At 31.4% G+C, this 27572-nt stretch overlaps 1 protein-coding gene across 1 annotated transcript in view; it reads right to left on the reverse strand.

Moving 5' to 3' along the window:
* The window catches only part of LOC113522631 (beta-1,4-glucuronyltransferase 1), a 69161-nt gene extending 43544 nt beyond the window's left edge, over nucleotides 1–25617 (reverse strand). Inside the window, exon 1 of the mRNA XM_026908384.3 lies at nucleotides 25361–25617. The gene's annotated coding sequence lies outside the window, so the exon portion shown is untranslated. The remainder of the gene's footprint in view (nucleotides 1–25360) is intronic.
* Between the last annotated feature and the right edge of the window lie 1955 nt (nucleotides 25618–27572).

Below are 27572 nucleotides of genomic sequence, written 5' to 3' on the forward strand. Positions count from 1 at the left end.
AAACGTGATTGTGTATGGATGGACAATGTAAATTATGGTATAAATAAAAAAATAATGAGCCCAAGCAAACTATAGCAATAATAGGCATCAGTGAAAGAGGAAATTTACCTACTGTGCTCTAATTCAAAATCGTATACTAGTATTACAAATGTGAAAGTAAGTTTGTTTATTACCTAGGTGGTTTAATCAATCGTTATGAAATTTGGCATGAAAAAAGATATAGGAAACTGTTCTCTCATTTAAAGAACATATTCTATTCACGCGAACGAACTTTATAAAAGCTAGTAAAATAATAAATGCAAAGCTTTGATGATACAATTAAAAAGACGTTAACTAAATACGTAATAACAGTTTAAATAACAGAAAACGTCTTTTATGTATACTCGCCTAAATAGATGATAGTTACGTCTAATTAGTAGTTCGATGTTAAAAGTCGTTAAATAACTAACGAGGTGCAAAAACATTTAGTTGATTCTAACTAGACAAATAGGTACCCAAGGAAAAACTTGAATTTACGTGGCGGTATCTAGATCTGTTTATAGGTATTTGTTATGGATATTATGGAGAAAAAAAAACAATTTACAAATACCTACTACACGGTAGTATCATAATACTGTTATAACAAATTCAGATCATATAAATTTCCTCGTCGAATTTAATCAAGCATTATGTACCTATAGTGTCTAAAAAAAGGATTTAAACGAAAAAAGCGTGTATATGTAACAATAATGTCGGCCGTCTGGTCCCGGCACAGAATAGGCCACCTCTTCCTTTTTCGTGGGTGTCGTAAAAGACGACAGGACAGGAAGGATGGACAGCAGCGTCCCTAATAAAACATCTCTAAAGCCCAACTGCGGATGCCAATCAGACTACCAAGCGTGGCAATTACTGGCAAAACTCCCCAAGGAGGAGGCTTGTGTTCAGCAGTGGACATTTAAAGACTGATATGATAATGATGATGATGTAACAATAATAAAGCTTAGTAAGTTCAAGTAAAATAATAATTATACGATATATAAAACTATTTCTTTTAATATAAAAATGTAATCCTAATTTTACAGTAGGTACAGATATAAATCTACTAAAAGTAGTTTACTTCTCTATTAGTATTTACTCGTAATATAGCTTGACGGCTTAAAAAAACATTTTTTTAGTTACAGTTTTAACCGCAGATAACCGCAAATACCTAAAGCGGTAAACACTTTTCCATTTACTTTCAAGTTCACAACGAACTCCCTGTATTTCACTACTTAAATTTAACCATCTAGAGGTTTAATTCTAAAATTCGTAAAGTCGTTTTTGTTGATTGTGTCGGTTGTTGTTTTTGTTAGCGTCATTATCTGATTTTCTAGTGGTTAGCATAGGAAATAATAATACATTAGCTGTATTGTTATACACGAAGCTATTTTATAGCACTACGCACCTTTTTAGAGATGTCTACGAGTATGTATTTAAAAAAATGTTTTATGCAACCTGGAATGTCAAATGAGTAACGCAACTGTGACACCCACGGTAAAGGTGTACTTGTACCTATTCCTCGTCGTGTTGTTATTCCTGAGGTCTTGGTAATTTCACTATTACATGTAACCTTTCATTTGAAACGTGTGACTTTGTTGTGCTAGCATGGATTAGCACAACATGAGTGGGATAAAAGTACCCATGCCGATTACTTTTATGTACATATACATACTGTCTCCCATTAGAATAGACAGAAACAATGGAACGCCGAATGCTTCAATTCAAACAAACCTCTTCCGCTTCTTCCACATTCATCAATCTTTTCATACTTTTACCAAGCCTATTAATCAAATCAAATTAGTCAAATATTAAAATAGCAAATTTTAATGAGACTAATAAGCAAGAAAACCATTGGTAATATGAACGTTACAGTCCTTTTGCTGTTGTTCGGACTTGTAATAGATATTTGTAATAAATCTACCATGTTTAGCTAGGTATTAAGTTTGTTACAAACTCATGGATATTAGGAAACAGTTATAAAAACATTCATTTTTAATTTAAAGAATATGTAAATGAGCAAGTTGTTTAAATAGTAGCTCGAATGAGAAGAAACCTGAGTAATGTTAGCGAGGACAACTGCGCATTGTGCTCAAAAGGATGTATTTAGTTGACAGTAACTGTATATTTTTGCTGCCGACTAATAATAGTAACATCAACGAACGTTTAGTTTCCTATTCCTAGTCCTATCAATTTAACAAAAATTAAAAAAAATATATTTGCTGAAATTTCTAACCATCCAATTTTACATATTATTTTATTTTATTATGTCTTTCTAATGTTATTGTTTGTATAAAGATAACATTGGTGGAGCACCAGTGAAGAAGAAAGAAATCTGGTTAATCTTAGTTAGTTAATCGTACCAAATTCAGCAGAAATTAATCACGATGGTTTCCAGATGGAGCCGATGGAGAGATGTGAGTGAAGTGCGAGTGGAGAGTCGTGGAGTGCAAATACTATGGGCGGTGGTAGTCTCTTTATATCAGGTAGGCCGTCAACTCATTTGGTTCCCTAACAACACACAATGACTGAATGGATTTGAATTTAATACATAGACAAATAGACCTCTCTTTTCATCCTTTATAATTTTTATACTTTTAATTCATACTAAATCGCTCATGTAATCGACGCACGATTTATGATGGATGCAAATATTATTTTTTTATAGTGTGTATTATGTTCTTTGAGGAAAGGTGTACAGTTTGTTATGGGTTTTATGTTGTAAAAAAAATATAATTTACAATAATTGTTAATACTAAATACAATTAAATATATTTGGAGGTTGTTATCGAGCAAACAGTTAATTATTAAAAACAAATAACGAGGACTGAATGAAGGTCATAGACCTTAATTAAGAATTGGTTCAAGACACTAATATTGGAGATCGAGTAACAAAATCAATCACGGTTCGTGAGTGATTAATCATGGCGAAGCGTTTACCGTAGTTCCGACAACATCGCACCATGTTTTAACTCGGACTCATTTACTATACTAGTTTCGCATAGTCCTTTGCATTAAAAGGGTGCATGCACCTCATAATTTGCAATATTTGTGTAACTCAAAATAGCTAAGGTATTTATTAAAAGTCTTTATATTCTTTTTTTTAATCTATAAAATATATTTTTTAAATAATTTCAAATTGATTAAGATTTCTTAATCAATATTTTTATGTCGCATACATCTCATTTGTTGCATTCGCCTTTTTACTGTCAAGCATCTATCTCTACGTGCTTGTAAATGGTTAATTAGATTTGGGTAAAATATATGTATATGTAACGAGGTAAGATATTCTCTTAGTATAAGTAATTTTTTTACAACACAGTGGGCAAACGAGCATATGGATCACCTGATGGTAAGTGACTATCGCCGCCTATGATCACTCACAACACCAACGGCATTACAGGTGTGCTGCTGCTTTTTTTTTAAGGAATATACTCTTGTCTTGAAGGTTATGATGTCGTATCGGTTTGGGAATACTGCTGCTGGAAGTTGATCTATATATAAGCGTGGAAACTACTTTCAAAACTCCCCTTAAGGCTTATGTTCAGCAGTGGACAGTTGACGACTAATAAAATGATGATGATAGGTAATTTATAATTGAAATATACGTAGACAAAGTACTATGCATAAGCTAGTATTAAATATATTTAGGTTATTGATGTTATGATTATAAATGATGGAGAGGCAACAGCAGAAGCCAGCAAAGAGCTCGGTGCTAAGGTTTCCTAACCGCGAGTGTCATGAGCAACAGCCTGTCATTTAATTTGCGAAATGGCTGACAATTTATAAAACCATTCTCAGCAAATCGTCTCCAACCGCAATAGCTACAACATTGTAATATTGCAACTCACGTTCACGGATTCAGTACATAAGGTGCAGTTATAAGTCTGATTACAAACTATTATCTCAATAAAAAAATATTTTGTATATCCTAAAATTTTTAGTCTCTTAGTCTTAAGATATTATAATAATATTCTGATCCTACATTTCTTCGAGTTTCATTAAGCCGGATGTAGGCGCTATATGTCTTATATTTTATATAGTATGTACTAATAATATTATATTTCTAGTCTAAGGATAGACTCGTCATTTTATTGCCCTTATTTCGATTATTTGGAGTTAGTATAATATGTTCTTATTCATATTAAACAAGGTTTTGGCTTTTAGTTTTAAAACTGGCCGCCTGTCTGACGTCAACCCTGTTTGGAAAAGTTCCACCCTGTAAAGGGTAGAATTTAGACATTATTTATTTACAATTATTTTTATGGATTAGACATTTGTTTTCAACATATACTTGCGGAAAGGTTTCTCATTACTGTATCATTGTTATCATATCAATTTAAATTTTTGGTTAACAACAAAATACGTCATATGTTTTGCACATGTAGATGGTCATACTTAGTCTGTGCTCTTAGATTATTGAAATTTAAAATAAACATTGACAAGAATTAAATACAATATTTAAGTACAAGTAAAACTAGTGAATATTAGGTTCTATACACTTTAAAATAAAATAATAAAATTATTTAATTAATTAATCTTGAAGATGTCTTGTTTATATATATATATATATATATATATATATATATATATATATATATATATGCTTTGTTAGATAGAGTATACGCTAAATATATATGCTACTATAATACATTTTAGGTTAAAAATAGCTAAATAAATTAATATAAATGAGAATAAACATAGTAACATAATAGTAGAGCGAGACAGAAAAAGCCATTCAGGTAAACACACCGTAGACAAATTGGCGGGAATTATGAACAAATTTTCATTATAAATATGTAATGAGGTTCTATATTAGGTACCTGAATGTCTTAGATTATATAGATGGAGTGCATCGAAATTATATATTAATATCCATAGAAATTATTCGAGAAAAATGGGTAAATTTTTTTATAAGATTTTGCATGATAAATAGTTATGATTTATTTTTAATATCTTCTATATTTATTTTGTCTTATAATTTCTGGATCTTTTTATAGCGTAAACACTAATTTTATTTATTTAAACTACCGGCCCGTCCTGGCTTTCCACGGGTGGACATTTTAAAATTTTATAAAGTGTCCATCAAGGCTGCACACGCGACGGTAGCTTAAAGATGGAGTAACTTCTCCCGTTTTCCTAACATTTCCCTTCATTGCTCTGCTCCTATTGATCATAGCGTGATAAAAAGTAACCTGTCCAGGAGTATGAAGAATAATTGTACCAAGTTTAGTTAAAATCCGTCGAGTAGTTTTTGTTTCTATACCGAACATACAGACACAGATAAAAATTTTACTGATTGCATTTTTGGCATCAGTATCGATCACTTATCACCCCCTGATAGTTATTTTGGAAATATATTTCATGTACAGTACATTGACCTCTCTACAGATTTATTATAAGTATAGATAATACGTCAAAATATATTTTATGCGTAAGTATATACAATAATGATAAAAAAAAGAGTCAGCTAATTTGACAATTAACTGACAAAAAGTTGATCCGTTTTTGAGGTTGAATGCCCTATATATATATAATCTAAGCTGGATTGCTAAATTGTATACATAAGTACACTTTAAATGCTTAGATTCTTAAAAATAATATTTTAGAACCAAAACAAGAATTGACAGAGTCCATGAAATTAAATGAAAACCGTAACAAATATGTGAATATATACTATTTTTTTTTCAACTACAATCCTTACAAATTCAGAACTGTGACTTGTTTAACTACACATTACACGCACAGTAGTGAACTTAATTGTTTTTTGTTTAAATTGCATTTTCAATCTGTCAGTACGTGTGTACGTAACTACGTATACTACGAGAATGCTATATGTCTATGAATAGCCCATTATATACTATATGTTTAAGGTTTATACAATTTTTTGTTGAAAACATGACTACTTACTCAGTACTATACTGCGACAAATGTGTTTGCTACAGTGCTGGTTTTCTGTGGAGACCGTTGTCAATAGACAAATACAATTTTAAACAAACCAGCCAAGAGCTTGCCAAGCGCGAATTATTATTTGGGTTCTGTTACAATCGATGTTATAAATATTTTAATTGACTGATTGTAGTTTGCGTAGTAACTATCGCGAGTCATACTATATTATAATTATATTTATACCCTACTCATGTTTTAATAAGTAATAAGTATAAATAATAAGAAACAAATACAATAAAAATGTTACCTCTTGCGTAGTTAAAGCCTAATAGATGCACTAATAGTAAGTCAAGTCGACATTGCATTGCGTGTTTGAAAACAATTATTTTGGTGACATGCGTAATTCGTGGCACTTTGAAAAGAACGTTACTATTATTATTATCTGTGGTCTTAGTAAAAACCAAGTGTGAGTCATGAAATAGTTCGAAGAATGTGTTTAAAATAAGTATTAAATTAAAAAAAAAAAAATTAAAGATAACTTTTGTTACATTTTTTAATTAGTAATTTTATGCACAAATATAATTTTTTACATAAACGAAACTAATTGAATATAGTACTCAGGAAAGCAAGTAACTATCCCGTATAACATGGATAGGTAAATTAATATAAAAATAATATAATAGAAGTACATTATATATATATATATATATATATATATATATATATATATATATATATATATATATATATATATGTATGTATGTATGTAATGGGAAATTATTGAACTCACTGTGTTTTTTGCACTGTGCGAGGTGATACACTGTGATGCAAAGCGCCAAACGCCCCCTGAAAAAGACTTCCGGATGAAGTCGAAACAATTGTCGGAAACGACAAAAACACAGAAAGTTCATTAATTTCCCGTTACATATGTATACAGACATAAAAGAACTAGATATTATTTTTCTATCTCAATTTTATTTAATGCATTACTTGAATTTCAGTTTACATAGTGATTAATCCGATTATTTAAGAGCAATCTATCATTCTGTTGTCTTGAGATACATCCATTCACTTTCCATTGTGTGCAATCATGCAAACAACATTATGTTTCGTCCACAGAATATATTTCATACCTCTTTTAAGCTGATACAATTTGTTTATTACTCTCAAATATAAGGCTGAGGGTAGTGCACTCATCGCTAAAAAAAATCGTAGTTATTTTTTTTAATCGTCTTATTATTATTAATTATGATCAAATATTCCACTTATATTTCATAAATCGAGATATAATATAAATATAATAATACAAATTTTATAGAACGAAATGTAAAGTATCACACACCAGTCCAAGAGATTTAAATGATATTAAAATTCCATAGTTTTTTTTTATGTATTTGCAAGCTATTTAAATTAAAAAAAAATCTATATGGAGTAAGTACTTTGCACTTTTTTCAAAGTGAATAAATAAAATATGTATTGTGGGTGATCATGGGCGGCGGTAGTGACTTACCACCAGGTGAGACGCATATTCGTTTGCCCCCTGTGTTATAAAAAAAAATACAAATTTTAGATGGTGTATAATTCTTATTTATTGGAAATTAAAGTTTTGTATATGGTTCTTTGTACATTGTATGACATTGTTGTGTTAATTTTTTTTTAGTTTCTAAGGGATACAACGCACATAGATAATGTTATACAGAAGGTATAGTGTTTTTAACAATATGTCGACAATTTGACAATTTATTTGGCCTTCATTCAAAAACTTTTGTTTCTTTTAAGTTAATCGCCGTAAATGACTCACTATAACGAAGGTCATCGTCCCCCGTCCGTTTTAAACCGATACCGCGGCAAATTGATGTTTCTTGAAGGAAGTTCCAAGAACCACAATAAGTTAAAAAAAAGGCATTGCTAACATCACGACTTCCATCTCGGTAAAACGAAAATGCGGTTACTTAAAATGCATATTCTGTCTAATTAAAGATTACGTGATCGTATAACATTATTTACTTTTATCATCCGTTAATTACGTTCTTATTAGACGGTTATTAAACTTTTATGGATACAATGTATGTTAATTAGTTTATAAAAGACGAACATAGTTGCATAGTATCGATGTTCCATGTTAAGTTTATCAGTGGTAAGGTAGTAAATATATCGATGAAGGCTTATTATGGGCCCAAACTCATTTAATGTTGCTATTAAATTACCGTAATTTATCCGCTTCATTTATAATTTAGCTTTTTCCAGCGATTTCACCATTACATTGTTTTGGTCACACATCATAAATATAATAGGTTCTTAATTTTGATAGTATTTTTGTGTGTTATGCAGTACTCTATATTTTTGCTAATTCTGGATCGATTTTGTTAATAATTGTTTATAATCGATAGGGCTTTACTCATTTGTTGTGGCGCATATTTTTTTTTTCTATAAAAAATGGCAAATTGGTGACGTTTTTTATGGAACAAAATCATAATTATGTTATTAATGTAACCCTAATATTTAATTTCTTTTTATTATCTATTTATTTTATAAATTTTTATTCTAAACATGAACATGTCAGTTACATTGTTCCTTAACCTACATTCGAGTGTTGTAATACAGCGTTTTATAAATTTCGCATTTACAAGATGTAGAATTACGGACATCGTAAATAAAGGCACAATAATTTTGTACGAGTACATTGAAAAATGATTCTTTATTCATATACAATCACGCCTAAATTGTCTGTCGTTTACACATATCATAATAAAGATACCTTCAACCTTCATAGTCAGTATAGAACCATGAAGATGTTTCTATCATTGTCCATAATAGGGATCGGGGACAAGAGCAATTCTCGTTATAGGCTAAAGTAATTTTCTAAATTTATTTTGCCCTTTATAACAGTTATTCGTAGATTATTTCTTTTAGCAAACAATAATTGTTTTTACTTAATTACATATCTATTATATTTTTACGCAACCATAGGGACACTGAACAAAAGTAATTTTCTTGGATACCTTTCTCCATTTTAAGTTTCTGTCATACTGCAGAGGCGTTATTATGACTGTTTCAATTTGAAGAGTGGGATGTGATAGTAAAAATACAAGGTATAGATATACAATACCATAATCTTTAGGAATGGTGATACATTAACGTCAATGACGCTGCCGGTGACGGTTATCACTTTCCAACACGGGGACTGTTAGCTTATTTGCTATTCTAAGCATCATAAAAAACTGGAATGACAAACAAGCTAATGACCTACCTGATGGAAAGTAGTAACCGTCACTTATACAGGGTGAAATTTAATTTATTGGCATCATTTACCAGAGGGAGACTACAAAAGTGGACGCGTGGGACATAGGTATGTATCTATGCAGATAAATTTTATACAAATGTGGCGGAGGGACCAGCAAAAATACATTTGTATTACATAAATGTGTTTTAGTGGTATTTATCAGAGGGAGACTTTATACAGATTTGTCGGCTTGGGTACCTCTCTTCCATTCATAGTTCTGCCGTGAAGCAGTTGTGTTTGCATGGCCGTGTTTCGATTTGAAGGATTGGATATCGCAATGAAATTACAGGATACAGAGACATAACACCTTAATCGTCAGGAATGGCAACGCATGCAGTATATCATGGACGATACGGTATACTCTGTTATGTCCATGGTAAATCTTCATGTTTTGCGACAGTTACCACTTTCTGTCGGGTGGGCCGTTAGCTTGTTTGCCAATTTAAGTTGTAAAAAGTTATTGTAAGCGAGTGTTCTACTAGTGAAATTGTGAAATCCCGATATTAACAGGTCAGTCCAGATGATAAGTTAGAGCAGGAGATTCAATTTTTTTTTTCTGAGTGATTAGTACAACAATACGTGCATTGTCATTTCATGACACGATGGGTAGGCCACTTATCCTGTGATTGGAATATAATAAAATGAATACCATTACATCTCATAATTAATATTCCGTTTGACTTAGAATTTGCTGGAAGATAAGTCTTACAGAGTTAAGCTGGCTTTATTAAAAATAAATTACAACAATGTACTTTTGTGTATAATAAAATACAAATAATTAAATAATATTCTTAAATGATTCAGAATGGCAGAAAACGGTTTATTGATGGAAAATATTGGAAAATAGTCCCCTGAAGAGAATATACACGACATGGTAGCCGTTATGTGTTGCTATTTCTATTTAGGATATATCATCATGTCTTTCTTCCGTGTAGCAATATGTCTAATAGTTTTTTTTTTATATGACCTGCGAAAATCAAAATATATAACGGTGTTTGTACGTAAAAATAAAAAAATAAAAACTCGTTTCTAAGCGAGAAATAGGATTGTATAACAAAACGGTTTTGTAACAAAAAGACAATAATAATATGAATAAAACGTTAAAAAATTATGTGCTATTCTTCGATGGTTATTCTGCGAAACATTGTGAAGTTGAACACAGACCTTCGCTTATATAGTAAGCACTACGTAGATAGCTTGGTAATAACGTTTGGTAAACATCATTTGGCTCGGATTCAAGTATTCTTCAGTTTACCTGTTTTTACTCAAACCGTTTTGTATTTTCAACAATTAGAACGGTAAAATACCATTTGACGTATTCAAATATGCGTACTGTTCCAAAGAAACATTGAGGTCAGATTATTTCCTGAAAAATTTAAGAGGTATGTGCCAATTAAATAACGTTACAACTCGTTACGCAATATCATTTCGAACGTTTTGCATATTTTTTTTTTTTATTTTGCGCTATGCGTGATTGATTGATAATTTTATTGGGCAATAGAGCAGCTGCATCGTGAAGGTCTTATAAATTATGTATTTAGACTTGGTTCGTCCGTTACAGTAACAAATTGGGTTTTAATCAAATATCATAAAAAATTGCTAAATGTAAGATAGATTTACGAGTCCTTTCTGATTATTAAGTATGGATGAATAATTATGCAGTATAGTTAATACTATGTACTATATAGTATAATTTGTCGTGTGATCATGACATAGAATGTATCACGCCTTCCTTTCCCATGGGTATCCAAAAAGATAACTAAGGGAATTTAACGGTCGAAGGATGGGCAACAACGGCCCTTTTGAAACATCACTAAAGCCTGGCTGCATTGCTAATCTGCTTGCCAAATGTAGCAACAATTGGCAAAAACCCCCAACTACTAACAGAGATCTGTTAGAAAAAGCAATATTAATATAAATAAGAGATGAATAGCATGACGAAGTTTTACTATTTATAGATATAGAATGAATGAAGATAATATAGATATATAACTTCTTAAATTATGTTATTTACATGGCGCATTGAATTTATTATAACAGCTCTATTTTGCACCGCACATACTGTGAAAATGCAATCTAGAATAACAATGAATTGATGATGAAGTGACTGACAAGAAGTCAGCAATATATATTCTGCTATTTATAGAACAGACAGCTAAGAAATAGCAAAAGATATGATGTCATTATACTGTTCTGTATCTACTAAAATTATTGCATATTATCAGAGTCTCTGTCCTACTGTTTTCTTTTTATTTATAACATAGGGTAAACAATCATGCACCTCACCATGCTGATGCTGCATGTATGCTGTAAGTGACTACCGTCGGCATTATCAGAAAAATTTTAGGTGTGTTGCCAGCCTTCCAGGATGGCATTTTTTTATTGCAGCAGCAGTATTTCCAAACTAGGAGTTGGTTTCATAGTTTGGTTGTGCGTGGAAGAAAGTGTCTACGAAAACGCACGGTAGACGATTGCCACTCATCTAGACGGTCGGGAAGGAACTTTGGCTTGTGGCTAGATGTACATTCATAGATGTACTAGATGTACTCATGATGAAATTCAGCAATTAATATTAAGCCGAATAATTGATTTTATCACTTCCTATTATATCGTCATAGTCGTAGAATAGTGACGGATCATTATATGTAATCTTCGTCAGATCCGTCAGTATTCTACGACTATGACGATATATGCGATAAAAGACGTACTGTCTCTACGTAATGCTAGTGGGTGGAATTGATCGACAAGTCGTTGATCATCCATAATCCGAGTTGGCTGTTCGTGTCTACAAATGACGGTAACCACTTTCCATCAGGTGGGACTTCAGTTTCTTGGTCAATCTAAATTGCATAAAAAATTTACAACATGGTATTATATCGTACTCTGTCTGCTAGCAAGATAATGTCATCATAATAATATGGTTACAATACAAATGAGCACATTGTTCAGCTAAGACAACGTAATCTCTTGGTACTCGAATTTTGATGCGTGCAATGACTGCAATCTGATTGTAACCTCAGTAAAACTAAACCTTATGACATATTGTTTTAAGTTATAATTTGATTCAGTCATTAAAAATTGCAATCATTATATGCAACGGAATTCCGGCACTGAACTGGTTACAGATCGAACGGAATGCTGTTTAAAAATATGGCGACAGGGACCAAAACTTGACAAAATTTTATCAGTAATTGGTGCTTCACAAAACTTCTTTCTTTCAAGTTTTTTTATCTAAGATTCAACCAATATAAATTAAATTATTTTTATATGCATCATTGTTATAAACACAGGAGAATGGTTTAGTAGCGTCTTCTATAAATGAAATATATTCCTGTACTAGAAAAAAGGTAATATCATGTCTAGGTACGTTGACAATATAGCCCTAATACTCGTAAAATGAAATAGTCTTTATTTTACATGTAGATATTACACTATCGCCTAAAATAAACACTATTTGACTAATGATAAAAATACACCGTAAGCTATTGAAGATAATTTTTAATTTGTATTTGCAGTTTATTAGGCCATGTTTAGATCCATAAAAATTTACAGACAAATGATTTCCATAAGAATTACATACAGATGGTATTGTTTGTTTAAATTGGCTTCGATTTGAGTATTCTGTCTGAAATGAATCTAGTACGTGCAATGATTGAGAACGTAGACGAGTACCTGATAAAACTAAACCTTAGGACGATGCAGTAAAGCTTAATTTGATTAGGTCAACGTATGATCCCAGATGTTTTATCGTCTGGATTCTCATAATAGGTAAGGTACACATACTCAAACTAGGACAAGATTGAGAAACAGGAAATGTGTGTAGTTATGTAATAAATATTACCGTATAGCAATATAGTGGTAAAATTTTAAATAATAATATTCTTTTTAATTTGTGAAAATAACATTTTTCCCAAAGTAACATTAGTGTTTTTTTTTTATTTTATTGTTTTTTATACAACTTAGAATGGCAAACAAGCTGACGGTCCACCTGATGGAAAGTGGTAACCGTCGCCTATAGACATAAGCAGTAACGTGGACATAACAGAGTATACTGTTTCGCCCATGATACCCCCCATGCGTTGCCATTCCTGAGGACTCAGGTGTTATTCCTCTGTACCCAGTAAATTCACGCCATATCCCACCCTTCAAACCGAAACACAGCCATGCAAACACAGCTGCTTCACGGTTGAAACACGAATGGGACAGAAGTACCCAAGCAATCGACTTTAGTACAAAGTCTCCCTCTGGTAGTGTAAATAACAAAACAAGGGATTTTGAATAAGGGAGCCTTGATAGTGATATTACGTTAACAGTTTAACGCATTGTGTGTGTGTGTGTGTGTGTGTGTATTTTTTATGAGAATGGATAGCAAAACATCATTGCAATCTATAGATACTGAAAACACTAGAGATGTACCTAATATGAGAGACTTAGAGGAATAAATATTGTTAGTAATGCGGATTACCAGTCCCATTACTAGCAATATACTCTATCAGGTCGACCTCCATGTGGTCCCCTTTGAAAACCATTGTGCTGAATTCCAGGTGTATTCATCACGATGAGCTAACAGACCTGCCTTTCCATTCTCATTTATCATCCCTAACTGGTGCCCCGCCAGTGTATACCGTTAGCGCAAGCGGGATTAACATTCCATTATCATTCGTTAAAAAAACATGGGTGACTTCAATTTGTATTTTTTTAAAATCATATTTTTAAATAAAAAAGACCGATTGACAATGGTAAGTACCTTAAAAGTTACCACCCTGTGTAAATGTAATGTAGTAACAAATACGTAATATTAATAATAAAACAAATACCTGCTGAGGCGTGAACGCTGCCCGGCGCCCTTGTCCAGTATTTGCTCGCCACTCTCCATAATTGAATGTCATTGTCTATTGAATCGGACCAATTGTATTGCAATTGATTGTTACGCTACCAGCATTCAGGTTTCTTGCCAACTAATTTTATTGTGACCATTTGTTTTGCTGCATCTTAATTAAATGAAATGTGTAATCATTATTGAGTAATATGAGTGTGTTGAGTGTATGTAATTAGATTATGTAGCAATTTTATTACTTAATAAGTACTTTATTAAAACGAAGACTATGATGCACTTTTATTTATGTAGATCAAGAAAGTATTTTTTTTTTATCAAATTTATAGATGTTATGAATACAAAAAAAAGTAGATAGCAAGTTATCATCATAATACCAGCCGTTAACTGTCCACTACTGAGCTTAGGCCTCTCCCATAAGGGAGGTTTTGCCAAGCTTAGCAGATGAGTTGGCAACCACAGTTAGGCTTTAGTGATGTTTTAAGATAGATACTAAGTACATAAAGTGTTGATTATTGACTAATATTGCTAAGCGTAATCTTGACTGTAATTAAACATATCATTAGTTTTTAGAAAAAAAAATCCTACTTATTCAGTAGTTGTTTGGCTTCAAGGTCGATATGAAGTGAAGACAGATTGTTTAAGTAACTTATGTGTGGCTATGTTAACATCGTACAATGTTGCCGATTATTGAAGTAGGATATACGGTGTTTTTTATAAGAACACGGAAAGAGATATAAATTAAACGGTCCTAATATATTTTTGTTACATAGAATAAACAACATAATTCTAACAAAAACATGTAGATTGATAGATTGTAGCTAATAAAAAATACAACACAATGTTGAAAAGTATACCTAGGATATAAAAACAGTATAGATCAGGGAGTTGAGACCTCATTAGTTATCGGATAGATAGGAGGGATGTTTGTGGAATGCAATGTTCATTGTTCACGTTCACGTCCAGAGGCAACGCTCTATACCTACTCTGCGCGTTATGGCATAGTGCACGTGATAGGTCACTAAAACCATAGACAAAAATGACTAAAATGTTATTTACTAATTCAATAGTACGTTATATTACGTCTATGGATGCAATATAGCATTCAATTATGAAAAAGAAATAAAATATACTTTAAAAAACTCAATTTTTACTATAAAAAATCTGTCTAAAATATCAGCTTCTACTCGTATATGCATTGTGCTATAACATGGAAAATATAGGTATATTTTTTTATATCTAACTAGCTTTTCCCCACCACTTCGTACATGCGAATTTTAGAATAAAATCAGTGGAATAGATCACTTCCAGATGGCGTATCAAGATAAAAAAATACACCAGATTTAAAGTGAGACTTTCAAGAACACAACTATGAAAACCGCATGCAATTCTGATTGCGTGATGCTGGAACAAATATGGATATAAAATAAAAATGTAATTCTGATTTTAATACACTAAAAAGGAAAAAGTAAATTGGATAAAACCTCAACAAATTTATTACAGCTTAGAAAAAAACGGAACCAGAAATAATTGCCTGCTTACACATAGATATTTAAAAATATTATGAAATAAATTTATTTGTGTATAAATAATACAACTACTACTGTTTAAAAATAACAATGATTTCTTATATGTGTGTAGTTCAGATAATAAAATATGCCAAATTGTGCTACCAACGCATCGTTAGATATCCTGTCAGGATAAAGGTCAAATGTGTTAATAGATAAACAACTAGCTTTTAATCCGCTACTTTGTCCGCATAGCCGAATATTGACTGACCAGGATAAAAAATAGATGATGTCCTTTTTCGTGTATGTACGAAAATTCATGATGATTAGTTTAAGTGGTAAGGCCAAGAGGTAAGAAAGAAATAAACATTCAGTTTCCCATTTACAATATCAATAAGGATGTTTGAACAGTGCAGCAGTGCATTCATTTTAATTTGATACTCTAATAATATATATATATATAATATATATATATATATATATATATATATATATATAATACAAATTATTTTAAAATACTGTTTAGTGTTGTAGGAGTTCATAGACTACGGCAACAGTTTATCATCAGATAAACCATATGCTTGTTTGACATATAGTAGTAAAAAAGATATTGTTCTAAAAATCTAGATTTTAAGAGTGTGTATCTCTCTGATGTGACTCTAAGTAAAATCATGAGGCATCTCAGCTTTTTTTTTAATAAACTACAAATCCAGTTTTATAAGCGAATGACCCATAAGCGCCCCAAGCTTTTACTTGTAGTCATATCAGGTAACTTGGCAAAAAATATTTTCTACTTTTTAATACGTCTGACATTCCAAATGTGAAAGTTTTAAGATGATTATTACTTTGTAACGGCTAAGTGGATTTTTTATTATATATATATATATATATATAAGAATATTAAAAATTTGGTAACAGGTACCTATTATATGAAAAAGGGTGTTAAGCGGATGAAGTCACAGGTAAAACATAGTATAAAATATACGTCTTGTCCACGAGAATTGTTAAGATCAATAGCGAATATTACCGCACGGCTACCAGCGTCCTTATTTATACGATGAGCAGGAAACACTATAACGGACAGTGATACAGTGATAAAGTGATCATCCTTGAGACCTTATATATACACTACGCTATTTCTGTCAGTTAATCGGAGACAGAAGTAAAATAATGTACTTTGTCATTTTACATACATAATTAAGAACAAGCCCGCGTAAAATACTTTTTTAACTGCGCAGAATATCTTAAAGCGACCCTGGGCCGATCAATTGCAGTTGTCAATTTTATGTGATTGATATTTCCCATTAGGCGTTTCAAAGTTGAATTGAAAACATTGTTAGTCACAGTTATAGTATTGAAGGAAATTGATAGAATTTTATTTGAAAACTTCAAATTAAAGGTTAAATAAAATTCAAAAGAATAGATGATACTTTTCTATCAATAGTATATAGTTTTTACGACATAGATTAAGATACTTGCATCGTCTGCATCTATGTCTTCGCATAAATATCTATGGTCTGCAAATAAATGTCATAGATGAAGGATAATATCTGTCGTATTTTCGTTCTGCGATAAATATAATAGGAAATTGGTTTAAGCTCGCTAAAGTGTGATACCATAAGTAAACTTGGAGTCACCGACTCCATACTCGTAAATACGTTGATGAACAAGTATTGACCAATGATATCATGGTAGAGGGACGCTGCCGTGCGTAAACTAACCGGCCAGTGACGTATTAACTACCTTTTTGTTCTTATTGCCTGCGTACATTCTCAGGTATGTATGATTCATGGATTCTTTTCCTTCAACTTAGATTGGAAATTCCCAAAGTTAATTATGCAGACCCAAAGAGTAAAGAGAAATATCTTAACTTTTTTGTCTGTACTAATATTATAAAGTGGAAAGATTTGATTGTTTATTCATGATAGATAAACACAAAAACTGTTAAACAGATTTAATTTTTTTTTTTTACATTATAAGAGAGTATAAGAGTAATAATATCAAAGCTATGTTAGGTTAGATATTATTTTCGAAAATTCTATATGCCCGTGCAAAGCCGGGTCAAATTTCTAGTAATTAATATCATATTAAGTTAACATGATGAATAAAATACTAAATAGGAAATAAGAATGTACATAAAGTCTAGGGTCGTCTAAGATAATTAAATATAAATTAAACGAGTATATTATTATTTTTTTTATTATATTAATTATTATTTTATCAATTATTATATTTATTGAATCTATTAAATTAATATACTTGTAATTGTAAATGGCAAATATATATTGTTAACAAAAGTAGTAATTAACATTGAGTTTCACAAAAAAAAAAAAACAGATTTTAGTTGCGGCAAAACAAAGACAATTTTGATTTAAAAACTAAACTGCTGAACAGCTTTTCATAAAATATCTATGGGACTAATCTGTCAGTATATCTTTTCAGGTAAAAAAATTTAAAATCTTTGTATCTAACGGTTTTATGAAGTAACAAACATAAAATTTATAACCAAATTAAAAACCTTCTTCTTTTTGAAATCGGTTGAAAATTACATGGTATTTTATTTATTGATAATGAAAACATGTCTATGCTGTAATATCCATCATAATATAATAGCACCCATCATAGATTTGTAGCCAGAGAACTAGTATTGTTAAAAACTGCACAACATACCCTACTTCAAACCGAGGTGGTATGTGGTATAAAATAAATCCACACAGGTTAAATCAACTGAGTTTGTTATTACAGTATATTGTAGTATTATAAAGTAATTATCTAGCATTCCGTATTTATTCATAAGTACTTAAATCGCGACAGAATGTTATAAAGAAATTGTAAACAGCCAAAGATAAATCAAAGATTGTAAATAAATAATATTAATATTGAAGTATTATAAATATAAAATGTCTCATTATTTTCAAATAAGAGTCCATGTTCTCAGTGACAAGTCACAAAACAGAAACGAGATATTTTTATAATGGGTGATGATGGCTTAGTAACCCCGCCTGCGCTATCGGTATACACTGGCGGGGCACCAGTGAGTGATAATAGGTAAAAATGAAAAGACAGGTCAGTTAGTCCATCGTGATGAATACGTTTGGAATTCAGCATGATGGTTTCCAAGGGCAACCACGTAAAAGTCGACCTGGTTGGGTATATTGCTAGCAATGGGGCCCTTACTCTCCATTATTAACAATCCCTCCCCCCCAGAAACGAGGTATTATACTGTTACCCTTATGAAAAAATTATATAGCGCTTAGCAAGCTATAGAAGAGTTATACTCGGAGTTTTGTCACGTGTTAGAATTTGAAATGAGGAAATTCGCAAAAGAATATAACCGAGGTAGTTCAAAGTATTAGTAACCTGGTGGAAATTCACACCGCTCAATGAACAAATCTCTGAGGAAAATAGTTCCTCAACTGGACACTGTGCAAAGATAATCGCAGTAGTTAGTATTATAAAATAAAACTCTGATGTAACGATAATGAAGATATTACTGTAAAAACTGTAATGTATAGCATCTGTAAAATATCCTCTGAAGTATATAACAATTCAATGAATTCACTTAGTACCAGTCTACTAATACGGTTCGCTTAGTTAAGTAATTAGTCCCCGATGGAAGTAGGAGTGTCCACTTACGTCAACAGTGCGTAACTTGATCTTGCATGGCTCAATCTACTTATAGAATAGACATTTGCATTATAATACATATTTAGGAAGTAAATTTATGTAGCTTGTGTCTTAATTTTACACAAATTTTATCTTATTATATGAAAAACACAGACAAATAATATTCTTCATCGCGGGCATTGGATGAAAGTTTCAGTCAGATATTTTTCAAAACTGAACAAATGTTACAGTTTAAATTCAAACATGTTACACATTATAAAAGGCATTAAAGAGAATCATTTTAAGTTTATTTATTTAAACTTTATTGAAAATAGAGACTCTGTAATAGTACCAAATGGCTGTTTGACATTCGAGTTACATAATTGTAATGTTCGAACATAACTTTTTAAGTTACGTCCTCAGATATACTGTTTTGGTTTTTTTTATATTTTACATCTATTTGCATTTAAAGTTAAGAAGTTTAGAAATAGGTATATTAACATTTTTGCATATTTTTAGCTAATATTAGATATTAAGTCACACTTAGGTACCATATATTTATAAATGCCGTTTACCTTTAGGTTATTATTATATTCATATCTGAATAATATAACTCATTAAAGTAAAAAAATAAACCATCCCAAATTATTACGTCGAAAATATATCTTCGCTAGCTATCATCATCATAAATAATAACGAGAATTCTTTCCTAATATCTAGAATTTAAATATACTCTTACTTATATTATTGTAATTACCATAATTATATGTGGCCAGAATATATGATGACCAGTTCTCTATACAATGATTGATATATTGTAAGTGCATATAATTACAAGGCTAAAGTTAAACTTTTAATAACGCAAGTTATTAGAGTTTCTTGGGAACCTATCGTAAAACATCATAACTAATTACAACAGCTAACCGAGCTTGTACACAGGCGTGAAAGGCACACATACCATACCTTTTTATGGCCTCCGTGGAATTCCTTAACAAAGCCTTAAGCACTGAGCTTTGTTATACAGATGTATTGTAATATTAGAACCGTTTGATACATTCTGATTAACATCTTCAAGAGGGTACATGTGTTTCAGGTGATATAACAATACCGTATAAAATATGCCACTGGCCCTATTTAGAATACTGATATTACGATTGTGCGAGTTCATACAATTCACGAAACGTATAAGATGCAATTTAAATAATTATTGAACAAAGAATATTAGCAAATTTTTAAATAGAAATCATCAGAAAATAACTATTTTATTTATTAAATAAAATATAACTTTATATTGTATTAATTACACTGTGTGGTCCCGGCATAGAATGGGCCACCCCTCACTTTTCCGTGGATATCGTAAGAGGCGAAAAAGGCAACAGCATCCCTCTTAAAACATCACCAAAGACTAACTGCGGTTGTCAACTCGCTTGTCAAGCGTGGCAACTACTGGCAAATCTCCCCTTATGGGGAATGTCTATGTTTAGCAGTTGATAGTTAACGTCTGATATAATGATAAATAAAAATGTATATTACATTATTATTACTATTATAATACAATATTTACAAGATTTGAATATAAATTATCATTGATACGCTGATCGATTCCAGTGGTCGATATAGATATAATTAAATCTTTTAATAGTATATTTGATTACAGCTCGAATCTAATGTTCATAAATTACTTATATTCGAATCTTGTAAATATTATATAAGTGATTACATTATAAAGTTATATATTGTTTTACGAATAATGAATATTGGTCTCTATAGTTTATTGATATAAACATAAAAATGTTAAGAAGGTAGTATGAATATTATTTGTATAAGTAAATATGCAATTTAAGTGGCCTTTGCCAAATAAGCTTTTTTACAATATAAACCTGCGAATTGCAACATACTTAGTGTAAGTATTTTGCAACTATAGAATAAAACTAAGGTTGAAATATTACTATATATTTATAGTAGTTATTATATTATATAGTATACTATTATATATAGTAAAAATGTTTATATATAATTGAATAAAAATGTACCATTTACAATTAGTATAATGAGTTAAAATAGCTTATAGTACTTATATGTTTACACAACAAACAAGGTAATATTTTAATTTATTAATATAATTTTTAATATTAAATTCCTTTGTAAGCTTTCATTCAATTATCGTCCCAGCATAAACTGCTATGAGAAAGGTAAAAATAAGTTATGACTAATTTCCGAGTTCAACCTGTGTTGTGGAATGCAGGCGGAGCTAAGGTCCAGGCGCATTGTTTGGTTATCTAAACGCCATGAATTGGCTATGAACACAGCTAAATACTTAGTGACTGGCAAGCGTATGTGCCGTTCAAAGATTTGAGCTATGTTATTTAAATATATCCATATATATAAAATGTTCATTTGTTGTATTTTGGTTGCAAACGATTACATGTACTGTAGGTTACTATGTAGTCGCCATGTCGCCAATTTTAGACCGATTTTAATAATTATTTTTGTAGTAGATTAGGGTAGCCTTTATTAGTCCAATATTAATTTCATCGTGATTATAGTTATATTAATTTTTATTCAGAATATTTTAACTCTTAACGGTTACTTTTCGATCAATGTCGCAAAACGTATAAGTATGATTTTCGTAGTTTTTAAATTGTGTTTATTTTAACCTAATGTAAATATTTACTCCTTGTAGTTGCTAAGGGTAAAATTATTCACCCAATGTTGGAATATATAAAATATTTCATTTATTGAATTATTAAAATAGCAAGCAGGTATAATAATATAGTTTGATCAAATTATTAATATAAATTTTAAGATGTTGTAATTGAATGTTGGAAAGTCTTCTGTGTAGTCGCTATGGCTGTCCTTTATCCAAATTCACGCACCTATGTAAAGTAGGTATGTACTGCAGTGCACTTGCATTTAGTATCCGTCTGGTCCATTGTGTGACGCTCTATTGATTCTGGCGGCGCTGAGGGGGCGTGATTCAACCGTGATGTTACCTAGCATATTTGATACAATCAGCGTTGCCCGATTTATTTTTTTATTTCTCCCCAAATTTCAAACGTTTATTATTCAAATTCAAATCGTATAAATTTATCTTACTTTTTACTATAAATCAAACTTTTGATGACCATTTTGACTATGTTATAATAAAGTTACTGTTATACGAACGGCAAAAAAGTCCCTTTCCACGCTAGCTTTTATTCCTGGTGTTATACGGATCTCACATATAAGAATTTTGGTATTTTCAATCTTACCAAAATTATTAATATTAAAATACCAAAATTCTTAAAAAAAAAATTCCAGTTTCTCCACAATTATTTGTTTTAGACATTTTTCCAACACTAAAATATTTACCCATAATTGCGAAAAAATATGCATTCTGGCAATACTAGATACGATTTATATTCTAAATTCGTTCCGATCCCGGCGGTTGGGTTCAGCATATTATCACCTTTCTTTTATATTGACTGATCATGAATACTCTTATTACTATAAATATAACAAGCAATTATCATCGCTAGAACTCAGTCGTTTCAATGCTTTTTTCCTGCTGGTAATCATATTTACACAAACATGTAATAATAGTAGTTATGTATAATATGTGACATATTAATAATAAGTAAGTATTTTTATTTAATTATGTTAATAACGACAAACAATATACATTATTATACGTAAAATACATATATCAAGGTCATATACAAATGAAGCGCCTTAAGTACCATGTGTCTATAAAGTTAGATGCTAATGCAGCTTCGATTTTTAAAAAATACGAAACTTTAAATGTTAGTATATTAAATAAGGTTATTGATATGGTTAGCATTGTTCATTGTACATCCGATGTTGGCACATCAGTTATAATACTGATAATTTTAGTGCTGATAATTTTTGCGTTTGTTGTAACAACTGATAAAGTCGGAACATTTTGTAAAATAACCACATCCTTACTTTGCAATGTGATTCAATTGGCAATTCCAACAGGAAGAATCTGTCGCCAGTTTATTGGTCGTTTTTATGATTGTGATCAATATATTGACAATATGCAAGTCAAGTATAAATTGATATATTTTTTTATTATCAGCCAATTGTCTTATAGTTGGATCGATTATTCGTTTGTTTACTTTTTCGTTAACTTCTATTGAAACAAATTATAATAAATACGCTTTCGATAACTGTTGTTACGAAGATGAAACTTGTTAAAAATGTAGCAACTAAATGTCGAAAGAAATATTTTAAAGTAGGTACCGCAAACGAGACGTCTAGTGAAGACCAGTGTTAGGCAACATAAACTAGTCACCTGTGAATAGGTAATCTACATGCATCTCGAGTATTTCTAACCTCTGTACGGTATCGTTAAATATTTAAGCATTTTGTTACATTGAATTTGCTGATAATATTTCGATGTTTAAATTTTTTCATAAAATTATTAATAATATACGTAATTAACAGATTTTTACCACGATATTATTATGTTAAGTGTAAAATAAAAAAAAATAAAGTTTTATAAATTGAGGTTATAATGAAATGGTAACCCCGCCTGTGCTATACTATACAGTATACACTAGTGGGGCACCAGAGGGATGATAGGTGAGGATCAAGTCAGGTGAGTTAGCCCATCGCGACGAAATTGATGATAATAAATCACGATGGTTGCCAGGGGGAACGTGGAGGTCAACCTGATAGAGTATGTTGCTAGCAATGGGGACTAACGACCCCATTATTAAAAATTCGTCTCTCCTTGTAGAGTTGGTTAGTATATATTAGATTAGTAGAAGATTACCTACTCTGAGATTTTTTTTAATTACTAGCTTTTATGCTCGCTACTTCGTACACGTGGATTTCAGATGCAGGAAACCCAATGAAATCAATTACTTCTAGATAGCGTATCAAGATAAAATATACACCAATTTTTAAGTAAGACCTTTAGGAATATAACTGTGAACCGCATCCAATTTGGTGCAAGTTTTTGCATGATGTCGGAACTAACATATAGAGAGATAAAATTCCAAAAATTATTATTTTGGCTTCTGTTGCTCTTATTAAGACCATTCATATCTAGTTTTAGTAAATATCTGTACAGATATAAGTAGATACCAAAACTACTTATAAATCAATATTATATAGTCTAGTATTATGTTTACCGTACCTGCATTAATAAATTTGTTTTTACAACAGCGTTTATACCATGACCCCAACTACAATAAACGAAGCGTGTCTAAGATACCTACCTCAGTTGGTTTAGGGTCTTCACTTGACTCCTATAGGTATTTTACATAACTTTATGCGATAGTCTCTTCTCCACATTTTTTAAATTTTTTAAGTATTTTTCAACTTGTTCGATTAAGTAAGTATGATAATGGAAAGGTAACCCTGCCTGCGCTATCGGTACACGCTGGCAGGACACTAGTGAGAGATGATAGGTGAGGACGAAAGCAGGCTACTTCGCCCATCGTGACGAATTCCATGATAATCAAGTTGATTTCCATAGGGAACGATCTCTTTCCTCTCTGTTGGAATCGTAAGGATGCTGTGACAGAGAAACATGAAAACATTATAAACATTTTAAGTAATTGGCCGCGAATGTACGTAAGCTTTAAATGTGCAAAAATATTTATTTACAAGGACAGTAACCTTATGATCAAGTAAGTTTGACAGTTATATACCTATTAGTAGCTATCTACCTACCTAATTATTGTATATGCTTATAATGTTTAAGATACCTACCATGTGTAAAAAACTTGGATTGTAAACTTGTTTACTGTATTCGGTAAAGGATTGGACTTACGAGATATTAAAAGAAGCGCTTTCACTTTCATCGACTTAATTTAATTCATAATTAAGTACCAGGCTAGATATGTCACTTTATGATACGATTAAGTTGCAATTTTTTTATCTTTTTTTTTAATGATAATGGAATGGTAATCCTGCCTGCGGTAACGGTATATGCTGGAGGGGTACCAATGAGGGATAATAGGTGAGATGAAAAGGTCAGTTAGCCCGACGTGATGAATACATCAGGCATTCAACACGATGATTTCCAAGGCGGATCACGTGGAGTTCGACCTGACAGGGTACATTGCTAGCAATAGCAACGGGACAGGCAGTCCGACTTACTAACAATTAAGCATTAGAACCAACAACGCTATTTCCAGCGACTAGACTCAAACGATGCATCAGGTAAGAACTAAATAAAGAGGCGTATATTTAACATTCATTAAATAAACTTACCGAAGTGCTATGTTTATCTTTCTTGCCACAAATGTTCAGAACCCGCATTTGCGAGGACGAGGTGCACACGGTCAGACCGTTACACCGTTTGTATATTTACACTTCGAAAATACAGGGGGAATTAAAATTAAACACAGATATCTGCAAGTTGCGAATGAACAAGTTTTATAATTCACAGTCGTTCGACACGGACGCTTTCGTTAGCGGCGCGCGATATACTGCCGAGCGGATCCGCCGAGAGAGCCCGAGTGTGTCGACTTGTCGAGCCGAGTACGAGTGCGGCCCACCAGAGCCGTGATCGGAAGCGACTTGCCTGGCCCGAGGGACCATAGAATAAGGGCCACAACCTGATGTTTTTGTCCCGTCTAAGATTAGCAACAAACACTGTCTGGTCTGGATGAATTCATTGAAGGGGTCTGTCTGGCTTTACCCTGCCTTTGTGTCATTGAGCGCTGTATATTTTATGAAGAAATTTGATTTTAAGGTATTCTGAACTCTATCTATGTATTCGCTTGGTATAAATTTTAAATTTTAGGTAGGTAATAACGCCATTTAAAATTTTTTTGATTCTATATTAAAAGTACCTTATTGGTTACCTACTATACTTAGATGTCAGGCATCTATCTACGTTAGCTAATTATGCTATTTAAGTAGATTGTAAAGTATAAAAAAATATTATAGTCAATGTTAAGTGGTTGTTAAGTACTGGTAATTAAACCAAAAAAAAAACATTGTTTTCTGACTTGTTGGAAGTACCTATATGATATTATTACGTCATTCTAAATAGTATAAAACCCCAAGATGAAATTACATTAATTATCTATATTTATACAAATATTAATATTTAAATAATGTCAGTTTTCACTACAATTTCACTAAACAAACGACAGATAACATTTTCTTGACATTTATATAAGCCAGCGTTTCCTGTCAGAGATTTGAGAGCATATTTGAACTAAATGAACTACTATAACAAAGTAGCATTCAAAATGGATGGAGTATCAGGCTTCCGGGACGCCCATTTGCCTAGACTAGGAAGTGACGTCGTTCGAAACGTATTATGTAATTTCCTGGTGCTAGCTGGAGTATAGCACAACGGTAATATATGACTTTCAAGAAATATCTCTGGTCATTATCAATATTGAATATGAATATGTACTCGTACATCTCCTTATTATTATTTACTCCGCAGTCTACTTCAGTCATGGCAATACATACCACCCATGAACGACGCCATATTTCATAGATACATTAGATTTAAATAATGTAAACGCGAAATCATTTGTCTATATATTTAATAGTTCCATATGGAACTAACAATGAAACAAAACTCTATCGATGGCATGGAATTGTGAAAATAGTTCATATTTGGTGACGTAATAACGTATTATGTTCTTTTCTTTACTTTATCTTGTTTATTACTAATATTAAAAATGTGAATGTGAGTTTAGTTTGTTCGTTATCTTATAGCGCCTTAAGATCTTAACCAATCATTAGGAAATTTCGTATACACGTATTTATATAGAATGGAGATAGATTTATATCTATCTCCATCCCATGTAATGTACGTATGTAGTAAGTAACATACACTACTACGTATGGCTTAAAAACTAGTTATTGCTCTTAAAAAGTATTTTTAAATAAACACAATAAAAAACATTTTGACGCATCGAGAACCTCCTTCTCTTGAAAAGTACAACCGTTAATGTGCTAATTTTAAAATAAAAAAATAAATAAAAACTTTACGATTTCACATGATTGCTAAAGAATTGAATAAAACATGACCGCACTAATGTTTGCCTTATTAAATTGTTATTTATTTTTTAGTTATCCTCGTCCTACGATTAGAAAAAAATAACTTCGAGAAACAAGTTGATAGGAGAATCTATTTGGACCATCCCGGGGAGGTGTTTTCTTCATTCTGTAACCTCGTATCATTCAAACGTAGTATGAAAAGGCACTTAGTGAGCCGGCATAGTGTTGCCAACTATTGAGAGTAAATTATTTTATTTCAGTTGATCGTATTCATGAATTATTTTTCATGAGTTTACTCAGAATGATGTGAGCAAATATATGCTATAATAAAAAAAAATCAGAAAGTTCCGACACGTCTTTCTGTCGTCCATTCCACAAACTTGAAAACAAGTTTTCAATAATTTCAATCACTTCCAGTAATAAGATACGCTGCAGGGATATGGATAATGACGGTGGG

This window comes from Galleria mellonella, unplaced genomic scaffold (assembly GCF_026898425.1).
Source record: "Galleria mellonella isolate WM207_F2 unplaced genomic scaffold, CSIRO_AGI_GalMel_v1 utg38, whole genome shotgun sequence".
In the NCBI taxonomy this organism is placed as follows: domain Eukaryota; kingdom Metazoa; phylum Arthropoda; class Insecta; order Lepidoptera; family Pyralidae; genus Galleria; species Galleria mellonella.